General features: G+C 40.9%; 1 protein-coding gene and 1 long non-coding RNA gene across 10 annotated transcripts in view; both read right to left on the reverse strand.

The window, feature by feature from the left end:
* The window catches only part of LOC117517424 (neurexin-2-like), a 643,324-nt gene that overhangs the window by 307,723 nt on the left and 311,837 nt on the right, over positions 1 to 23,764 (reverse strand). The window lies entirely within an intron of this gene.
* On the reverse strand, positions 2,030 to 18,489 carry LOC117517427. The gene is made up of 3 exons (XR_004562725.1): positions 18,368 to 18,489; positions 16,429 to 16,435; positions 2,030 to 2,043 (listed from the first exon to the last, which is right to left on the reverse strand). It is a non-coding gene; the product is annotated as an uncharacterized LOC117517427 (long non-coding RNA).

A 23,764-nucleotide genomic window follows, 5' to 3' on the forward strand; every position in this document is an offset into this window, starting at 1 on the left:
GGTCCTTTCAAGTAGAGACACATCCTCCAGCAGTCTCTGCCTCACAGCTGAGACGGCCTCAGCGATGGGGATGCAGGTGAACAACGAAGTCACATCAAATGACACGATTGTTTCATCTGCCTCCAGCTGCAGGTCCTTGATCTTGTTCACAAAATCTTGTGTGTTCTCCACATGGTGTCCTGAGTTACCCACTAGAGGAGCCAAAATCCACTTGAGGTGCTTGGCCAAATTGTACGTGATGGAATCTGTGCTACATACAATAGGCCTGAGTGGCACGTCCTGTTTGTGGATTTTGGGCAGTCCATAGATGCACGGAGTGGCGACCCCAGGGTACAGTCTGTAGTGTGTCTGCCTGTCGATGTGTCCCTCTTTCTCCAGGTTTTGGAGGTAGCTAATAATTCGGGGTTTTCATGTATCCCATAATCCCTTGCGTGCCAGAGAGTCGCTGCAGTCAAAACAACATAGAGAATCCACACGATGCCAATTGCAAATGAATATTATCCTACAAAAATGTCAATTTTTTATGCTTTTCATCACGTTAATAAGAGACTGCTGCATGATACCCTGAAAACTTGCTAAAACAATTATAACAAAAAATCCGTCTCTGCTACGTTTAATATGCATGGAATTTAATAAGCGCAAACTGAATTTCAGACATATTATATATTAGTCTGGAACAATGAGGACAAACGGTGTTATAAAGAACAATAATCAAGACGTTAAAGAGCAAACTTCACTTTCCCCCAGAACGACATGATCAGGAAGCGAGCGTAGCTCACAGCAGCTCCCATTGAAAATAATGGAGAGACAGCCTGTGATTCTCGCATGTTTACATAAAATAAACGCAATAACAACGTCTAAAAACCCAGAAAATATATTCACAAGAGTTTTAGGCACAATATAAAAATAGTTTTATGTTGCGATGTTAATGGTGTTGTCCATGTGCAGCGGTTAAAGTAAAGCGTGATCAGAGCGTCTCAATGCAGTTCTCAATGTTACTGAGATCTCGCAGCGCAGTGACCTCTCCAAGGTTTTGCGGGATTTGAAACCTGAAAACCTCAATAGTGAGTAAATCTTTACAATCAAAAATATCTGTAAACCTTAAAATCTCCTCTCAATCACTCTCCCCCGTCAAAATGCATAGAACACTGCATTTACTAGATGGAAGTGTGAATAGTGACCAATGTGTGATTGTTGGTCGCTATTTGTTGTTCTGAATCACATGCAAATGCCTTTTTTTACAAATGAAAAAAATTACATATTTACAAATACACATTTATTTGTAAAAATCAAGACACATGTTACAGTAACTTGTGTCTTGATTTTTACAAATAAATAAACCAACAAACCAGTGATTGAGAAGAGACTAATTTCCCAAAATGTCTTTTGGCACGAGTCGGTTAACACTCAAACCTTCAGAATTAGCACATTACTGTAAAAGATAGGCACTTTTTTATGTGTGCTTTTTTTGTAAAAATGACAGAGTTGCCGTTAATGTCGATAAACTGTCCAGAATTAGTTTTGTTTATATATGAAACCATGAGTGAAAAGTGCCTTGCTTTTCATGTCTCCTGCCATACATCTGTGTCGTTGCATGTGGAAAGTAAATGACACTTCCTTACATCAATGGGGAGGGTGCATAAAGACACAAGCTGTGACTCGTTGTTTGTTTTGGGTTTGTAAACTCCTTTGATTTTACTCAGAAGCCTCAGTGAGGCTTAAACTTGAAACTGGCTAATCAGTAGCTGACAGTGTACCGAGTCAATACTAAAAGTTAGTGGTTAGCTGTTACTTACACTAATTTTTTAGCGGTTTATTTGTTTAGTGTTACAGAAGTTAAATTTTCAATTGGTGGATTAGCAGTTATCAAAGCTAACTTTACACACACACACACACACACACACACACACACACACACACACACACACACACACACACACACACACACACACACACACACACACACACACACACACACACACACACACACTGTATCTTCCAGGGTATAAGTCATGCTTTTTAGTAGACTGAGGAGTTCTGTGGCTTATACTCTGTTGGAACCTATATACTGAAATATCACATATTTGTTGCTAATAATAATAAATAATAATAATAATAATAATAATAATAATAATAATAATAATAATACTAACCAAAACAGCATGAAACAAAAATAAACTCTAATAATATAAGAATAAATGCTAATACTAAAAAGTACACAAAAACAATGCACACAAATCCCAAATTAAAGAGCTGAATACAGAAAAAAACTCCAACTTATACTCCACTGTGACATATATATGGGTTTTTCCTCTTCAAGAGGAATTTGTTAACAGGTGCGACTTGTACTCCGGTGAATCTTATGCCTTGGAAAATACAGTATACATATTCCCATGGTTTTGTGCATTTTTAAAATGGTAAACATTAATTAATGTTAAACTTCATTTCTATAATGACAATTATAGGTGTTTTAGTTATATTTAATGACTTTTCATGGAGCAGTTGCAGTGCCTTTTGGTATTCACTGGTCTAGACCTGACTTTGTACAGCACCTTGAAACGACTATATGCTATATTAATAAATTTAATTGAATTCAGTTGTTGCATGGGTGCAATTTGGTGGGGGATAGGGGGACATGTCCCCCCCACCTTTGCAACCAGGGGGGACAGAATATGGTATGCCCCCCCACACCTTCTGACATATATGTGTGTACTTGAAACATGCTATGCCAGTCTTATGTGCAAACCATGTCAGTCTTATGTGCAAAACCATGTCAGAATAGTATATTTGTTTCTGCAAGTTTGTATTTTTAGCAGCATTGACTTGTTTACAACACCTGTTTATTGTTTGTCACATTCGGAATTTTCTAAATTGCGCCCCTGAGTTGTTGTGGAAATCTGTTCAAAATCTTCAACGGAATCCTGTAACTTCCACTCATACTCACTTGCAGACAACGTGCCTGCTGTTTGAACTTCTTTGCAGGTAGTCTAGTGAAGTGTGTATTACTGAGAGTTGGATATTTCGTCTAACTCTGTTAGTCGGTGTGACATTGGCAAAGATTGAACTTCCTCTCCAGCAGTCAATGTTTGCAGTGTGAGTCATAAGAGACTGTGACTAATCATGAAATAACCTGTCGCATATCTGAGTGAAACTGGCGGTGTGGCTTGTATTTTCTAATCTGTTAAACATAGCTTAGCACAGTCTGTTTGCATTCTAATGAGCTATCATCTTGCATTAAATTATCCTTACCCGTGAAAATTTACCCAAAGGTCGAAAGAGGTCACCGAGACAATGTCTTATGGCTACAATAATGAGCAGGTTTATTTGTGAAGAAAGAATTATGTGCATTTATCAAGATAATGAAAGCCTCATGGCACAGAGTGGCTTTTTTTTCCTGCAATGAAAAATGTGACTTTATTACAGGACCCCCCCCCCCCCCCCCCCAAAAAAAAAATAAAAATAAAAATAAAAATAAAAATGTAGTCAGAAAGACAAGAAAACTAATACTGTGGACTGAAATGAATTTTGTTAAACGTATTTTAGAGAAAACAAATAAACCACTGACAGTATGAACCCAAGATATTTCATGGTGTGTGTCGTTAGCTTCATTTAATTTGTTAAAATACATCCAGCATTCCAGCATTTAAAGCCTGCAACACATTCCAAAAAAGTTGAGAGTGGGTTAATTTATTCAAAACATAAGGATTGAATAATTGCATTTTACAGCTGCTTTTTTTTAGACAAGTCAGAGGATGGATACATGAACATTTCCAAGTCACTGAATATGATTTGAACTTCATTTATGCAAATGATTTCTTATAAGAAATACAAGTAGTGTGGTACTGTGGGGTAAATCTGTGTCAGGTCAGCAGTTATCAAAACTTGAGTGACCATGCTGGAAGGAGACCCATAAGGGAAGCCACCAAAGACACCTAGACAATCCTGTAACAAGCTTCTATGATTGTAGTTGGAGAAACTGTGCATTTGTCTGTTGAATTACCAGTTTTACAGCTTCATGAGGAAGCGACATGGAGGAGGATTAAAAAATACAATAAAAGTCCAATCAAAAAGGGTTAAGGTTAGGGTTGCAGTTTGACAGAATGTACATGGGAAACCTGTTTTTTCAGTAGTCTCTACTTTACTCCAACATGAAGTTGTAAATGGGGATGTAGCAGGTGAATGGTGCACCATTCCCAGTTTCTCCACTGGTGAATTATTGTGGTTTTTTATTTGAATTTTCAATACATTCCAACTTTTCTGATTTGGGCAAATGACAAATGTTATAAACACATTTATCTTCAGAATGGTGAGTAAATTACAACAGTAAAGGCCCGTGATACTTGCATGACTTTGATCCGCACACTTGCACTCACTTTGTCATGACAATCCCACCTGCTGTGTTCCCAGCAGTATGCCGTGCTTTGCTCTGCTGGATGCCACGCATTGTGCACTGGGCGCTGTGTATATAAAATAATTATTTTGTTGCAGATTAATCATTTTCTCTACAAATTGGCTGTTGAAAACACCTCTAATCGCTTCCGAAATCACAGAGGATTTTTCCAGCTGCAACTTTTCTCTCTCGCGTGCACACTTAATGAGGTGGAGAAAATGTTTGGAACCACCTAAAAGGTATGTATTTGTAATGTTTATATTGTAATGGCTTGGTAAAACAGTTGCATGTTATGTCCTTCTTGTGAGTAGCTGTAAAAGTACATTCATGATAGATTTAATATCTTGTTATAATTGATCAGACAAGCTGCACTCTGATGCGGTGCGCTTACACAATCAATTTAATTGTTTGCGCAATTTTCACATCATAAATGCATGATGGAGATTTCTTTGCATATGTGTACGAAGCCGCGCACAGTTTACGACAGTTTACATTGGGTTTGAGATGAGTTTAGTTTCGTGCACGGTAGAGTGCGTGCAAGTATGCGGATCAAAGTTGTGCAAGTGTCAGGGGCCTTAATGCTTTGAGCCACCATTGAAGGAATTTAGAATACTTGAGGTGCAACCATAGCTGAAAACAAAGCTATCAATACAACAGACAACACAGTGGCGTGCAGAGACCCATCAGGCTGCGGTGTTCACACTGTGACTAGTGTGGAAGGCTATAATTGCAACTTGATAGTGGTCTCACTTATGGGTTTTTCTTTGAATAAGCAAATCATCCACTCTGATGTTACCAGTTGTAACAATGTGTATGTTAATGGAATTAAAAGCAGCAATTGAAACTTGATGATTTTGGAATCCCATTGTTAGTTGTACTGCTGAAAATGTCACCACAATTGTTCCAAACGTTTGAGAAGACTAATTATCACAATCAACAACTATAATGATCATAGAGCAGAGAGGGAATGTTTCACTTCGCACTCTCAGTTGGTGGAGATTGTGTGTTTTAGTGAGCAATTTGAAATTTGTTAAATTATCAAGATTTATTCATTATGGAACATTAGGTCTGGGAAAAGAATTGTTAGCTGACTGTAACAATACTGGCTAAAAGGTGACGCATATATATATATATATATATATATATATATATATATATATATATATATATATATATATATATATACTCAACAAAAATATAAACGCAACACTTTTGGTTTTGCTCCTATTTTGTATGAGATGAACTCAAAGATCTAAAACTTTTTCCACATACACAATATCACCATTTCCCTCAAATATTGTTCACAAACCAGTTGAAATCTGTGATAGTGAGCACTTCTCCTTTGCTGAGATAATCCATCCCACCTCACAGGTGTGCCATACCAAGATGCTGATTAGACACCATGATTAGTGCACAGGTGTGCCTTAGACTGTCCACAATAAAAGGCCACTCTGAAAGGTGCAGTTTTGTTTTAATGGGGGGGGATACCAGCAGTATCTGGTGGGACCACCATTTGCCTCATGCAGTGCAACACATCTCCTTCGCATCATCCGTGAAGAGAACACCTCTCCAACGTGCCAAACGCCAGCGAATGTGAGCATTTGCCCACTCAAGTCGGTTACGACGATGAACTGGAGTCAGGTCGAGACCCCGATGAGGACGACGAGCATGCAGATGAGCTTCCCTGAGACAGTTTCTGACAGTTTGTGCAGAAATTCTTTGGTTATGCAAACCGATTGTTCCAGCAGCTGTCCGAGTGGCTGGTCTCAGACGATCTTGGAGGTGAACATGCTGGATGTGGAGGTCCTGGGCTGGTGTGGTTACACGTGGTCTGCGGTTGTGAGGCTGGTTGGATGTACTGCCAAATTCTCTGAAACGCCTTTGGAGACGGCTTATGGTAGAGAAATGAACATTCAATACACGATCAACAGCTCTGGTTGACATTCCTGCTGTCAGCATGCCAATTGCACGCTCCCTCAAATCTTGCGACATCTGTGGCATTGTGCTGTGTGATAAAACTGCACCTTTCAGAGTGGCCTTTTATTGTGGGCAGTCTAAGGCACACATGTGCACTAATCATGGTGTCTAATCAGCATCTTGGTATGGCACACCTGTGAGGTGGGATGAATTCCCACCTCACATGTGGGAATTCTGTTTTAGACTGGTTTGTGAACAATATTTGAGGGAAATGGTGATATTGTGTATGTGGAAAAAGTTTTAGATCTTTGAGTTCATCTCATACAAAATGGGAGCAAAACCAAAAGTGTTGCGTTTATATTTTTGTTGAGTGTATATCAGTGGTGACTGCTCATCTGTCAAAGAGGGGAAGCTCATTGTCAGCTTACATCATAAAATTTCTCAATTTATTTATATGTAAATTCAAATATGTAAAATGGACATAACAGTCCCCACTTGCACAAGCATTTCACAATTTATATCTCCGTTATGTACAGTATTTCATGATGGCACAATCACATGAGATTAGATAGAACCTTAATTAGAACTTTATTAATCCCTTGAGAAGACTCCATCAGGGTTTATAACACATGAATCTCAGCATGCCTTAACTCAGCCACTGCACCCTGCTATTGAGGTGGGTGCCATTACTGAGGTGTTACCTAGATTAACAGAATTTGATAGTATCTCACTAGGTGTGCTGATGAATCTCGTAATGTCTACAAAAAGCACAACCTGCTTATTTGATCCTATACCGACAAAACTGTTTAAGGACCTGTGGCCCACTCTTGGGCTGACTGTGTTGGAAATTATTAATCTCTCATTAACTTCTGGCTCTGTTCTTAAATGTTTCAAATCTGTAGTGATTAAACCATTACTTAAGAAATCTAATCTTGACCCTAGTGTATTGAAAAACAATAGGCCGATATCAAATCTATCATTTTGCTCTAAAATTCTGGAAAAAGTGGTTTCACAGCAGCTCGTGGATGACTTTACTGAGAATAATCTTTTTGAGCCACTGCAGTCTGCTTTTAGAAAATATTCCACAGAGACGGCTCTCACTAAAGTGGTGAATGATCATCTGCTTGTAGTGGTTTTGGACACCATTACGATTCTGGTGCTGTTAGATCTCAGTGCTGCGTTTGATACCATGAATCATCATATTCTACTCGATAGGGTGGAGAATCATTTTGGGATTACTGGGAATGCCCTTATATGGTTGACGTCATATCTGACCAGTCATTCTCACTGTGTTTTGAACTACAACCCCAATTCCAGTGAAGTTGGGACGCTGTGTAAAATGTCAATAAAAACAGAATACAATGATTTGCAAATCCTCTTCAACCTATATTCAATTGAATACACCGCAAAGACAAGATATTTAATGTTCAAACTAAGACTTTTTTGTTTTTGTGCAAATATTTGCTCATTTTGAAATGGATGCCTGCAACATGTTTCAAAAAAGCTGGGGCAGGAGCAACAAAAGACTGGGAAAGCTGATGAATGCTCAAAGAACACCTGTTTGGAACATTCCACAGGTGAACAGGTTAATTGGAAACAGGCATTTTTATAACAGGTACTTTTATACCCAACAGGTATTGGGTATAAAAGAGCATCCCTAAAAGGCTCAGCCATTCAAAAGCAAAGATTGGGTGAGGATGACCACTTTGTGAACAACTGCATGAAAAAATAGTCCAAAATTTTAAGAACAATATTTTTCAATGTTCAATTGCAAGGAATTTAGGGATTCCATCATCTACAGTCCATAATATAATCAGAAGATTCAGAGAATCTGGAGAACTTTCTACACGTAAGCTGCAAGGCTGAAAACCAACATTTAAATGCCCATGACCTTTGATCCTTCAGGTGGCACTGCATTAAACACCGACATCATTGTGTAAAGGATCTTACCACATGGGCTCAGGAACACTTCATCAACATCCAGAAACGCGGCCGCCTTCTCTGGGCCTGAGCTCATTTGAAATGGACAGACGCAAAGTGGAAAAGTGTGCTGTTGTCTGATGAGTCCACATTTCAAATTGTTTTTGGAAATCATGGACGTTGTGTCCTCCAGACAAAAGAGGAAAAAGACCATCCAAATTGTTACCAGCGCAAAGTTCAAATGCCAGAATCCCTGATGGTATGGGGGTGTGTTAGTGTCCATGGCATGGGCAACTTACACATCTGTGATGGCACCATCAATGCTGAAAGGCACATCCAGGTTTTGGAGCAACACATGCTGCCATCCAAGCAACATCTTTTTCAGGGATGTCCCTGCTTATTTCAGCAAGACAATGCCAAGCCACATTCTGCATGTGTTACAACTACATGGCATCGTAGTAAAGGAGTGCGGGTACTAGACTGGCCTGCCTGCAGTTCAGACCTGTCACCAATTGAAAATGTGTGGCGCATTATGAAGTGCAAAATACAACAATGGAGATCCCGGACTGTTGAACAACTGAAGTCGTACATCAAGCAAGAATGGGAAAGCATTCAACCTACAAATCTTCAACAATTAGTGTCCTCAGTTCCCAAACACTTATTGAGTGTTGTGAGGAGGAAAGGTGATGTAACACAGTGGTAAACATACCACTGTCCCAGCTTTTTTGAAACATGCATTGGATGACTTCATGACATGAATGGTAGGTTATCTGTATTTTGTGTGCCTTGCTCAAGTAGTATAGTCTGTGTGAGCCACAATATGGTTTTGCATTCACTGACCCTGTGACAAAATTAATATGCAAATCAGGTCATTGTTGAGATTGTGATCCTTCCTTTCCAACTGGGAATGCCCATCTGGCAAATTTCATTCATTTTGCCCCAAGGGCCTCAGAGATATAAAGACAAATGTTCAGATGGACTGATGGACAGAAGTCTGGTCCTCTTGAATATGTCCCCCAGCAATACTCTCTTTGGGTGGACAGGGGTCAATAAAACAGGATTTCACAGTGGCAAAGGGTTTTGAACAACTTTATAATTAAACCTCTTTGAAGTACTTTTACTGTGATTTAATTATTACCAAAAAAAACCAATAAAAACAATTAACAAATAATAACTATTCTAGCAATATTTTTTTAATCTCAATTCAATTTCGATTTATTTATATAGCTCCAAATCACAACTAAGTCATCTCCAGACACAACACATGAGTAATGTTACAGTCTAGACCTCTGAAATCGCACAGGTCAGATCTAGCATGTATTTATATATGTCGCATTTACACTAACAGAAACACATATGTTTGTGCCACACTGAATCCTGTCATGGGGGGTGGAGTTAGCCTATTTTTAGGGTTGCTCATGCACCCCTAAATATATTTTAAGCACCCCTAAAAAAAAAAAATATATATATATATATATATATATACACGAGGTCTGTTACAAAAGTATCTGACCTTTTTATTTTTTTCAAAAACTATATGGATTTGAATCACGTGCGATTACATCAGACAAGGTTGAACCCTCGTGGGCATGCGAGAGTTTTTTCACGACTGTCGATTACGTCATTCGCCTGTGGGCTGGCTTTGAGTGAGGAGTGGTCCACCCCTCCCTTCGAAATCTCTTTGTCTGAGAACTTCCTGAGAGACTGGCGCTTTGCTTGATCAAAATTTTTTCCAAAACTGTGAGGCACATTGAAGTGGACATCATTCGAGAAATTCAGCTGGTTTTCTGTGAAAATTTTAACGGCTGATGAGAGATTATGGACTGTTGCTGCCGCTTTAAGGACTGCCCACGGAGCGGGATGTCGCGACGTGCCCTGAGCCGCCGCTGTCTGCCTGTTTCAAGCTGAAAGCTTCCAAATTTAAGCCTCTGTTGACCCAGGACGTCGTGAGAGAACAGAGAACTTTTAGAAGAGGTCGGGATCAGCAGTTTATCCGGACATTCCACTGTTAAAGGAGATTTTGTAATGAAAGAAAGTGCCGACAGGTCTGCGTGTCGGGATGCAGCCGGCGCCGCGCGCCGCCACAGGAAAAAACACCTCCGTTGGAAGCCTTACGGACAAGTTGGAACATGTCCAGCTGTTAAACAATTTCTCAGATACTCACTCAACTGAAAGCCATCAAAAGCCGCCTGGTTTTTACAAATGGTTATCAACTCGACGCGCCCTGAGCCGCCGCTGTCTGCCTGTTTCAAGCTGAAAGCTTCCAAATTTAAGCCTCTGTTGACCCAGGACGTCGTGACGTCCCGCTCCGTGGGCAGTCCTTAAAGCGACAGCAACAGTCCATAATCTCTCATCAGCCGTCAAAATTTTCACAGAAAACCAGCTGAATTTCTCGAATGATGTCCACTTCAATGTGCCTCACAGTTTTGGAAAAAATTTTGATCAAGCAAAACGCCAGTCTCTCAGGAAGTTCTCAGACAAAGAGATTCCGACGGGAGGGGTGGACCACTCCTCACTCAAAGCCAGCCCACAGGAGAATGTTGTAACCGACAGGCGTGAAAAAACTCATGCATGCGCACGAGGGTTCAAGGTTGTCTGATGTAATCGCACATGATTCAAATCCATATAGTTTTTGAAAAAAATAAAAAGGTACGTTAATTTTATCACAGACCTCGTATATATATATATATATATATATATATATATATATATATATATATATATATATATATATATATATATATATATATATATATATATATATATATATATGCTTCTATACTACTATTTTTTTAAACAACCTATTTCAAGCATTATGCCAAAATATGTATTACAAGAACACAGTAATTTGATCATCTCCCATCTCCCCTTCTTGGGAAAATGGTTCAATCCACGAAGCGCGCCTACATTCATCTCTTTCTCTCTCCGTCCACAACTGCGTCTGCTCTGACATGTGTTTGCGTCACGTGGTGCTGCTGCGGGTGGCGCTCATTTAGCAGAGACGCTGTCCTGTGAGCGCTGGTGGTAACCTCGCCCAGCCGCGCTGTCAAGTGACTGCCAGGCGACTGTCACATTTGTGAGGTATTTATTCACAGTTTATGTCTCTGAATGTGAAGAGCAAGTGCAACTGTCTGAAAAGTGCTTATTTTACTCACCTGGCTACCTAACACAGTATATTGCTCTACAAATTAATGCGTGCTGTGCGTGGTCAAATTTAAGATTGATTCAGTATTGTCTTTTTTTTTTCATCTAAATCCTCTTGTCAGCTACTAAATGGTGCTCCCCCTTCAATCTGTGTAGCTTCCATGAACAAATCACTCTCCTACATCAAATACCATATACACAGATCTGACCTTAAATGCTTAGTTAAGGTCCTTAACTAAGCATTTCAGAATTAAGACAGTAAACTTTACCACAACATTTAATGCACAGCATGATAATAAGTGAATAATTTAAATTCCTGCTAAAAAGGCATAAATCATAAAACTCATTTTGTATTTTTATTTGTTGGTAGTAAGTGGCAAACCAAGCCTGCAGTGCAGTGATGGATATCAGAGCATTTTTTTTCAGAAGCAAAAAAAAGCTTCAGGTGAGGTTTGTGCACTCTGTAGACCTTATGTGATAGTAGATATGGACACTGAGAATAGCAAAGGATGGAAAGTGAAGCTAAGGGTAAATTGAATATGTGTATCAGACTGTGGAGGTGTCTTACTTGTGTTACTGGTGTTTTGTTATGAATTCTGACTTTTAAGTCACACATTTTTCTTTTTCTTACTTTTAAGGACTTCATTAGATCTTGTCTGTCCTTTCTATGCTTTGCTGTTAATTCAATAAATAATTCATATTCATATATTTCTTATCCTGAACCCATTTATGTGCAGTGTACCATCTGTGTTCTCCATCCAGCCTTATAGTGGAGTGCTGCTGTCGCTGTGCTAAACCAGGTCCTCGTGCACACGGCACTAAACCTCACTGATCATAACAACTGCAACTACTGTATTTTTATGACTTTCAACGTAGATGTGCGTGCTGCCAGAAAAACCGAGACAGTCAGTTTGTAGAATAAATAAATGAATAGCCAAAACTAAAACACAGTCTAAATAATCCCTAAACTGTCTAAATGTAATTGAAAAGTAATACCAGGGTGAGTGTTCTGTACTAAGTACTATGACATAATAAACTGTTAAGATGAAATAAAAAATCTTCAATAACTATAGGCTCATAAAACTAATATAAAAACAAGGATAATATACTGTACTCAGCCTCTGAATATTACAGACCTGCTCCTAAGTTGCAATTACTATTTGCCCTCACCACATTAGGAGATTAAATTATTTGTTATATAATCTGCACCAGAATGCAGGAATTTTATGTATGGGCCGTTATCTATTGCTAATATGCATTTTTTTTAATCATTCTGACAATGAATGCAGCTTTTACAAGCAATGTTTCCACTCTGAAATCATGGGAAATTGTATTTCTGGACATCTAGATTTTAAAAATTTTAAAAATGTCCCAAGCACCCCTAAAACTGGAAGTCTAAAATCGCCTCTGCCGTCATGTCTTAATTTCTTTTGAAAAATTGACAAAAACTTTTTAAAATGCCCTATGTTACAATGTTAAGAGAGAGAATCCTGATTCTGCTCCATTATTCACATACACCATGTCTGAAATGCTAAATGTTAGGTTTTTCCCTGATCAGTAGTTCTGAGCAATCTGTCTGCCTCAAATAAATAAGTTTTGCAAAACTAAAAACTTGCTCCATCATTTACATTTCCCAAGAACTGAAATACAGTCATTTTAATCAAACTGTAAAGATAAGGCTACATTGCAAAATATGTGAAGTGGACCAGGCTGGGGGGGGGGCAAAAACACTGTCAATGATTTTCAGAGTTTAATATGTTGACCTTGCACAGCATAGAAAATTAATAGTGATCCTTCAGTGATGTTACGAGCTCAGGATGAATAAAAATGGGGAATAAAATCTGTTGCAAATTAAAAAATTCATCAGAGTAACAACACATTTGACAAAAATGGTATCCTTCAAGAATGTATTTTAACAAAGTTTTTATTACAAGCACACATGACTCTCTCAACGGTCTGGTCCTCTTGAGCATTGTACGTTATTGCTGCCAATTCACTAGCAGTGATGCTCCTGATAACTTGATGAGTACACAGTGATAAAATGATAAAAATGCTAAAATGATCATTATTACTGCCAACCAAATTGGCATGTTGCATACGAGGGCTGTCAATAAAGTAACGGTCCTTTTTATTTTTTTCAAAAACTATATGGATTTCATTCATATTTTTTTATGTCAGACATGCTTGAACCCTCGTGCGCATGCGTGAGTTTTTCCACGCCTGTCGGTGACGTCATTCGCCTGTGAGCACTCCTTGTGGGAGGAGTCGTCCAGCCCCTCGTCGGAATTCCTTTGTCTGAGAAGTTGCTGAGAGACTGGCGCTTTGTTTGATCAAAATTTTTTCTAAACCTGTGAGACACATCGAAGTGGACACGGTTCGAAAAATTAAGCTGGTTTTCAGTGAAAATTTTAACGGCTGATGAGAGATTTTGAGGTGATTCTGTCGCTTTAAGGACTTCCCACGGTGCGAGACGTCGCTCAGCGCTCTCAGCCGCCGTCGTCAGCCTGTTTCAAGCTGAAAACCTCCACATTTCAGGTTCTATTGATCCAGGACGTCGTGAGAGAACAGAGAAGTTTCAGAAGAAGTCGGTTTCAGCATTTTATCCGGATATTCCACTGTTAAAGGAGATTTTTTTAATGAAAGACGTGCGGACGGGTCCGCGCGTCGGGACGCAGCCGCCGCGACGCTCCGCCACAGGAAAAACACCTCTGTTGAAAGCCTTAAGGACAAGTTGGAACATGTCCTGCCTGTTAAACAATTTCTCATATACTCACTCCACTGAAAGCCATCAAAAGCCGCCTGGATTTTACAAATGGTTATCAACACGGAGGTGTTTTTCCTGTGCCGCCGCACCGCGTCGGCTGCGTCCCGATGCGCGGACCCGTCCGCACGTCTTTCATTAAAAAAATCTCCTTTAACAGTGGAATATCCGGATAAAATGCTGAAACCGACTTCTTCTGAAACTTCTCTGTTCTCTCACGACGTCCTGGATCAATAGAGCCTGAAATGTGGAGGTTTTCAGCTTGAACAGGCTGACGACGGCGCCTGAGAGCGCTGAGCGACATCTCGCACCGTGGGAAGTCCTTAAAGCGACAGAATCACCTCAAAATCTCTCATCAGCCGTTAAAATTTTCACTGAAAACCAGCTTAATTTTTCGAACTGTGTCCACTTCGATGTGTCTCACAGGTTTAGAAAAAATTTTGATCAAACAACGCACCAGTCTCTCAGCAACTTCTCAGACAAAGGAATTCCGACGAGGGGCTGGACGACTCCTCCCACAAGGAGTGCTCACAGGCGAATGACGTCACCGACAGGCGTAGAAAAACTCACGCATGCGCACGAGGGTTCAAGCATGTCTGACGTAAAAACATATGAATGAAATCCATATAGTTTTTGAAAAAAATAAAAAAGGACCCTTACTTTATTGACAGCCCTCGTATTCCACTACAGACAAAGAATCTATGTTGGATAATGTCTGTGTGAACACTAACTCAGGCTCGGTATCTGAGGTACAATTTAGGAGCCAATATTTAGATAAAGGCCCTACTGTCCATACACCTGAAGCTGCCTGAGTGCATTGCTATACCCTTGGAAGCCCTGCCCTCCATACGCCTGATGATTGCATTCACCTGTCCAAATTTCCAGTTCACAGTCATGCAACATATTTGTATCAGGTGCTACCAGAATGGACTGTGCCATTCGTTGGTGTTGTGAGTGAAGTATTTTCCACCTAGCAGGAAGAGTTAAATATGCCCAAACAGTGCTATGCTCAGGTTGTGCTGCTTGAAGCTGTTAATGGCACCGAATTTAGTGATGCACCATGTGTTGAAACATGAGATGTGTAAAGTGATATGCACTCAGGTTTTTAACTTGCAGTCAAAGAAGAATGCAGTGTAAAATAACATGTGACACAATCCCATGTTATTCCATATCACTTCACCATAATTGTTACCTTAACCCAGATACTAACAATTTCTTCACATAATAGTTGCAAATACAGTGCATTCAGAAAGTATTCACATTGCTGCACGTTTTCCACATTTTGTTGTTACTGACATGCTCAGCACTGATTGGGGTTATGGTTTATTTTCATTGTCACTTTGGTCTTTGAAACTTCTGTTCAATTCTAGTTCTACCAGATTGTCTTTTCATTGTTTATCATTTAGTGTCATCTGTTTATTTTTGCTGTTCTCATTTCTGTTTTCTGTTGTACAGTGGGGTAAAAAAGTATTTAGTCAGTCCCTGATTGTGGAAGTTCTCCTACTTAGAAAGATGAGAGAGCCTGTAATTTTCAACATAGGTACACTTCAACTATGAGAGAAATCGCATTGTAGGATTTTTAAAGAATTTATTTATAAATTATGGTGGAAAATAAGTATTTGGTCAACCACAAACAAGCAAGATTTCTTCTTTAAGAAGTTCTTCTGTCCTCCACCTGTTACATGTATTAATGGCATCTGTTGGAACTCGTTATCTGTATAAAAGACACCTGTCCACAGCCTCAAGAGACTCCAAACTCAACCATGGCCAAGACCAAAGAGCTATGAGGGACATCAGGAAGAAAATGGTAGATGTGCATCAGGCTGGGAAGCGTAAATCTACAATAGTTAAGCAGGTTGGTGTGAATAAATCAACTATGGGAGCAATTGTAAGAAAATGGAAGACATACAAGACCATTGATAATCTCCCTCGATCTGGGGCTCCATGCAAGATGTCATCCTGTGGGGTCAAATGATCATGAGAACGGTGAACAAAAATCCAAGAACTACATGGAGGGACCTGATGAATGACCTGCAGAGAGCTGGGACCAAAGTAACAAAGGCTACACACTATGCAGAGCTGTCTGAGTGTGAAATCCTGCAGTGCCAGGCATGTCCCCCTGCTTAAGCCAGTACATGTCCAGGCCTGTCTGATGTTTGCCAGAGAGCATATGGATGATCCAGAAGAGGAATGGGAGAATATCATGTGGTCAGATGAAACCAAAATAGAACATTTTGGTAAAAACTCAACTCGTCGTGTTTGGAGGAAGAAGAATGCTGAGTTGCATCCCAAGAACACCATACCTACTGTGAAGCATGGGGGTGGAAACATCATGCTTTGGGGCTGTTTTTCTGCAAAGAGGACAGGACGACTGATCCATGTTAAGGGAAGAATGAACGTGGCCATGTATCATGAGATTTTAAGCCAAAACCTCCTTCCATCAGTGAGAGCATTGAAGATGCAACATGGCTGGGTCCCCCAGCATGACAATGATCCCAAACACACCACTTGGACAACAAAGGAGTGGCTCCGTAAAAAGCATTTCAAGGTCCTGGAGTGGCCGAGCCAGTCTCCAGACCTCAACCCCATAGAAAATTTGTTGAGGGAGTTGAAAGTCCATGTTGCCCAGTGACAGCCCCAAAACATCACTGCTCTCGAGGAGATCTGCATGGAGGAATGGGCCAAAATACCAGTTACAGTGTGTGCAAACCTGGTGAAGACTTACAAGAAATGTTTGACCTCTGTCATTGCCAACAAAGATTATGTTACAAAGTATTGAGTTGAACTTTTGTTATTGACCAAATACTTATAGTATTTTCCACCATAATTTACAAATAAATTCTTTAAAAATCCTACAGTGTGATTTCCTGGATTTTTTTTTCTCATTTTTGTCTCTCATAGTTGAAGTGTTCCTATGTTGAAAATTACAGACCTCTCATATCTTTCTTTCTTTGCACAATCAGGGATTGACTAAATACTTTTTTACTCCACTGTACTTTAATATCAGATTTTGCTTTCGGTTTATTATGTAGTTTTTGCTTGTTGATTTTGTCATCCAGTTATCTTTATTGTATTCTTCAGTCATTTGTCAGCTCCAGTTTAGTCTTTGTGTTTATGTTCTTATTTTTCCCTGATCAGTTCTCATGTAGTTTCATCTAGTTCTCATGCTCATGTCTGATTTTTGTTTCTGTCATCATTGTTCCCTGTTATTCCTCACACCCAGCTTAGTATGTTCACTTCACACCCTGCACCTGCCATTATGTCAAGAGCGTGTGTGAGCATGACCACTGGTCAGAGCGTCTGATGTCGGCGTACAGCAGTTTTAAGGAAGGCGAGATGGACGCGCCGCTGGTGCAGCACATGCTTTTGGCTGGGTAGGGCTACGAGGTGGCTCAGAGCAACATGGCATTCGTTCTGGACCAGCATGAAGGAAAGATCTTCAGCAACAATGAGACGTATCCTCGAGCGTTTCTTCACTGGACAAGAACTGCAGCTCAGGGTTACACTGCGGCAAAGATAAAATTAGAAGACTACCACTACTATGGCTACGGGATGGACGTGGACTACGAGTCGGCTGTGATCCACTACAGACTGGCGTCAGAGCAACAACACAGTGCCCAGGCCATATTTAATCTGGGTTACATGCATGAGAAAGGACTGGGTATTAAACAGGACATCCATTTAGCCAAGCGTTTCTATGACATGGCTGCTGAAGCCAGTCCCGATGCGCAGGCTCCAGTCTTCCTGGCCCTGTGTAAGCTCGGCCTGATCTACACCAGGACCAGCTCCTCGGCCCGGAGTGGGATCTGTATCTCATGACTGTCATCGCCCTGCTGCTGGGCACAGTCATTGCCTACCGACAGTGCCAACACCAGAGTGGTGCCTCAACTGCCCACTCCTGCACCAGCTCCCCCGCCGAGACCGGCCCAGGAGCAGCCGCAAGCCCAGGCTGCTCCCTAGGGCCCCGCCCAGGAAGAGGAGGAGCCATGGGAACAGCAGTGAGAACAAACTGGAAGAAAAGAGAAGGGGGCGGTGCCGGCTGCTGCACGAAGCAGCCGCTGCTCTCCGAGAACCTGCTGGCCTTCTCTGTGCCTCCACACACACACACACACACACACACACACACACACACACACACACACACACACACACACACACACACACACACACAAACACACACACACACTGAGATGGAAATGAATAAACTAAGTTTGTTCTGAGGCAAAACAGTGGACTATTGCTTGTAGGAAGGACTACAGACGTGTCAGTCTGAGACTCTGGATACTTCTGGAGTTAGCCACAAGTCCTCGCATTGAAATAGGCATGCAGCTGCCAGATCAAGGTGGATTTGGACTGGACTCATTAGCCAAAAGCTTAATTCTGTTGTGCGTCAGTTTCTTTTCACGCTTGCTTATGGAAGTTCTTCAGTCGGCCTTTTTTTTAAATCCAGTATTTCAGGTAAAACATCAGCTTCAGTCTTTTTTTTTTGTTTTTGCTGATGTCTTTGAAAACCACAATTACCGGCTAATTATAGACACAACACATTTAAACCAAAAATGGAACAGAAAAGGTTCAGTGCATCTCTCATCATTCTCCCCAAAATAGTTTATTTTAAATGTTCACGTACCTGGACACAAAAGTTGTGACGTGAACAACAGATTATTCATGTTTGTGTCGGATGAACCTGCGATCATATAAATGTTGACTAAATGCAGCCGTGTAATTACGGATATTTGGTGACTTTGGCAATTTTCAGGCTGTAATTAACTTTTGTTTTTTATTTTTTTTTCCTTAGAATAATTGTTTCTTGGGGGGGAAACATGAACATTAAGCATTGATTAAGAACGCAGGATCCTGCAGTAGAACATCGGTTTTACTGTCCCCTCCTCCCCAAATGTTTCACAGGTGAACAAATTGTGAACAAACTGTGCACCGAACCTAAGCTTGGAATAAAGACCATGTTTTTTCCTACTCCATGCCAAGTCTGGGGTCTGCTTTGCGGGTCCAGTTGCTACGGTCGCCGGACAGCCGTCGGCCCTGACAGTTACAGCCTTATTCAAAATGGATGACATTTTCTTCCTAAAAATTCTACATGCAATACCCCATAAAGACAATGTGGAAAAAGTTTTTTTTTTTTTTTTTTTTTTTTTTTTTTTTTTTTTTTTTTAAAGAAAGCACACGTACATAAGTGTTCACAGCCTTTGCCATGAAGCTCAAAATTTAACTCAGGTGAATCCTGTTTCTACTTATCACCCTTGAGATGTTTCTACAGCTTAACTGGAGTCAACGTGGGGAACATTCTGTTGATTGGACATGATCTGGAAAGGCGCACACACCTGTCTACATTTAAGGTCCCACAGTTGACAGTGCATGTCAGAGCACAAACCAACAATGAAGTCAAAGGAATTGTTTGTAGGCCTCTGAGACAGGATTGTCTCGAGGCACAAATCTGGGAAAAGGTACAGAAACATTTCTGCTGCTTTGAAGGTCCTATTGAACACAGTGGTCTCAATCATCCGTAAATGGAAGAAGCTTGGATCAAACAGGACTCTTCTGAGAGATGGACACTCACCTAGAGAACGGCTTTAGCCAGGGTGGTGACCTCAATGGTCATTCTGTTAGAGCTCCAGCATCTATCACTGCAGCAATCCAGCAATCAGGCCTGTATGGTAGAGTAGCCAGACGGAAGCCACTCCTTAGTAAAAGGCACATGGCAGCCCACCTGGAGTTTGGCAAAAGGCACCTGAAGGACTCTCAGACCATGAGAAACAAAATTCTCTGGTCTGATGAGACAAAATGAAAAGCTGGACTAATTTCTGACGTGATTTTTTTTGCTGCCCTAAGGAAAGTAAGGAAGCTTGAATCTTCGACTGGACTGGGTTGCTTGACGCAAGGACGTTTCGCTTCAAATCGCAGAAGCTTCCTCAGCTAAAATTCTTGCTCTGGTGGTCTGACTTCTGTCTTGACTCTTGTCGAGAAGAATGAACCGAAGTCACAAAAGCTGGAGTTTTAAACCTAACCAGACCCCTCCTACCGACAGGCAGACTGCTAAGGCTAGTGACTAAACAACAGCTCTAATTAGAACCTATTGTGCTCTAGTTGGCACCCTCCTAATGACAGGGCAGCTGTGGCTCCCTTGACGACTCTGCTGATGACGTGAATGACTCATTACCATGAACAAAAGACTGAAACTGCTTTGACCTGAGTACCCCATTGTAAACAGGGGATAAAGCGTGTCTCAGACCCATAGCCTTTTGTGTAAAGGTTGCTTCGTCTCACCTATGTAGTGTTTGTTACAGTTTTCCTGACATCTGATAGAATACACTACATTGCTCTGTTTGTAACTAGGGATCATGTCCTTAGGGTGACCTAATTTCTGTCTCAAGGTGTTAACCGGTTTAAAGTAAACTGGGATTTTGTGCTGTCTAAAGATCCTCTGTAGTTTTTCCCCTACTCCTGCTAAATAAGGGAGAGACACTCCTCTTCTTCTTGTCTCCGTCTCCTGTCTATCTGGTCTCTTTGTTCTCTGGGACTTCTGCACTTTGTCCAGGGACCATCGTGGGTACCCACATACTGAGAGGGCTTTCCGGACAAGTTGTTGTTCTTTAGCTCTTCCCTCTGCAGTTGTGGGCACCTGTAGGGCTCTGTGTTGAAGCGTCCTGATCACCCCGAGCTTGTGTTCAAGGGGGTGGTTTGAGCCAAAGAGCAGATATTGGTCAGTGTGAGTTGGTTTTCTGTAAACCCCTGTCTGGAGCTGCCTGTTCTCTCCAATCGTAACATCACAGTCCAAGAAGGCTAAATGGTTGTTTCTGGCATCCTCACGTGTGAACTTGATATTGGAGTCCACCGAGTTGATGTGCTCTGTAAAGTCCTCAACTTCCTGTTGCTTGATTTTAACCCATGTGTCATCAACATATCTGAACCAGTGACTGGGAGAGATGCCCGTGAAAGATGTCAAGGCTGTCTTCTCCACTCGCTCCATGTACAGATTGGCCATAATGGGGGATACTGGAGACCCCATCACACAACCATGAATCTGCCTGTAGTAATTCCCCCTAAACAGGAAATACGTGGTGTTGAGACAGATCTCCAAGAGTTGGCAGATGTGGTCTGGTGTGAGTTTGGTCCTTTCAAGTAGAGACACATCCTCCAGCAGTCTCTGCCTCACCGCTGAGACGGCCTCAGCAGTGGGGATGCAGGTGAACAACGAAGTCACATCAAATGACACGATTGTTTCATCTGATCCAGCTGCAGGTCCTTGATCTTGTTCACAAAATCTTGTGTGTTCTCCACATGGTGGTCTGAGTTACCCACTAGAGGAGCCAAAATCCACTTGAGGTGCTTGGCCAAATTGTACGTGATGGAATCTGTGCTACGTACAATAGGCCTGAGTGGCACGTCCTGTTTGTGGATTTTGGGCAGTCCATAGATGCACGGAGTGGCGTCCCCAGGGTACAGTCTGTAGTATGTCTGCCTGTCGATGAGTCCCTCTTTCTCCAGGTTTGGAAGTAGCTAATGATTTTCTTCTTATAGCCGCTCGTGGGCTCTCTCTTCAGACGTTTATATGTATTGGAGTCACTGAGCAAGTTGTTGACCTTGGTCTCGTAGTCCGATGTGTTCAGGACCACTGTGCATCTGCCTTTATCTGCTGGCAGGATAAGGATGCTTTGGTCCTTTTGCCCTAAGGAAGGACACAGCCTTTTTTTTTTGGAAGTACACAAAGTCAGTTCATGGCATTGCGGACTACATTGTCAGAATTATTTTTGGACTTCTATTTAAAGTTTGTGTTAGATTGTTGATGTCAGAGCAGCAGTGACGCACCAAAGTTGGATACATTTCTGGTGTATTTCGCTGGAGTGAGAAAGTACACAAAGTCAGTGCAGTGACGCACCAAAATGTAAGTCCCTTTTCTGTTGTTTATATATATAATATCAAATGACAAGGATCTATTTTAGCCATTATATAAAACACATAATCAATGTTTTTACATTCTTTCAATGGAACAAATATTTAATTCTGTCAAAGCTGGAACATACCATTCAACTCTGCTTCACCTCGTTGAATGGTATGTTCCAGCTTTGACCTCATGAAATATTTATGTCACTGAACTCATAAACATTCATTGTTTGTATACTATTCCTACAGTGAAGCATGGCGGTGGCAGCATCATGCTGTGGGGATGTTTTCAGTGGCAGGAAATGGGAGACTAGTCAGGATTGAGGGAAAGATGAATGCAGCAATTTTAGGTAAATATATCATATAGCAGACAAACACAGTGATATTTGAGAAGTGAAATGAAGTTTATAGGGTTTACAGAAAGTGTGCAATAATTCTTTAAATAAAATTAGGCATTAGGCAGGTGTATAAATCTGGGCACCCCAACAAAAAAATACATCAATATCAATATAGATGCTTTTTCAGAAATAACAGCCTCTAAATGCTTCCTATAGCTTACAATGAGAGTCTGGATTCTGGCTGAAGGTATTTTGGACAATTCTTCTTTACAAAACATCTCAGGTTTATTGGTTTCCGAGCATGGACAGCCCTCTTAAAATCACACCACAGATTTTCAATAATATTCAGGTCTGGGGACGGAGATGATCACTCCAGAATGTTGTACTTGTTCCTCTGCATGAATGCCTTAGTAGATTTTGAGCAGTCAGTGTTTAGGGTCATTGTCTTGTTAAAAGATCCAGCCCCGGCACAATTTCAACTTTGTCACTGATTCATGAACATTGTTCTCAAGAATCTGCTGATATTGACTGGAATCCATGTGACCCTCAAATTTAACAAGATTCCCAGTACTTGCACTGGCCACACAGCATGATGGAACCACCTCCAAATTTTACTGTAGGTAGCAAGAATTTTTTCTTGGAATGCTGTGTTCTTTTTCAGCCATGCATACTGCCCCTTGTTATGCCCAAATAACTCAATTTTAGTTTCATCAGTCCACAGCACCTTATTCCAAAATGAAGCTGGCTTGTCCAAATGTGCTTTAGCATACCTCAAGCCACTCTGTTTGTGGTGTGTACACAGAAAATGCTTCCTCTGCATTACAGCATCATACAGTATCTCTTTGTGCAAAATGCGCTGTATAGTTGAATGATGCACAGACACACTATCTGCAGCAAGATCATGTTGTAGGTCTTTGGAGCAGGTCTGTGGGTTGCCTATGACTGTTCTCACCATCCTTCGCTTCAGCTAATCTAAGATTTTTCGTGGCCTGCCACTTCGGGTCTTAACTAGTACTGTGCCTGTGGCCTTCCATTTCCTCACTATGTTCCTCACAGTGGAAACTGTCAGCTGAAATCTCTGAAGTAGCTTTTTGTATCCTTCCCCTAAACCATGATGTTGAACAATCTTTGTTTTCAGGTCATTTGAAAGGTGTTTAGAGGATCCCATGTTGCCACTAATTAGAAGAGATGCAAAGAGGAGAAACATTTGTAAATGGCCACCTTAAATACCCTTTCTCATGATTGGATTCACCTTTGTAAGGAGGTCAAATTACTGTTGTTCATGTGTGTGCTGGATAAATAAATTCATTCATTCAGTCAAGGGTCAATGAGGTTACCAAGCCAGTTTTGTGTTCCAGTAATTAGTGCTAAATGTATTCAAATCAATAAAATGCCAAG

Source organism: Thalassophryne amazonica, chromosome 9 (assembly GCF_902500255.1).
Source record: "Thalassophryne amazonica chromosome 9, fThaAma1.1, whole genome shotgun sequence".
NCBI lineage: Eukaryota > Metazoa > Chordata > Actinopteri > Batrachoidiformes > Batrachoididae > Thalassophryne > Thalassophryne amazonica.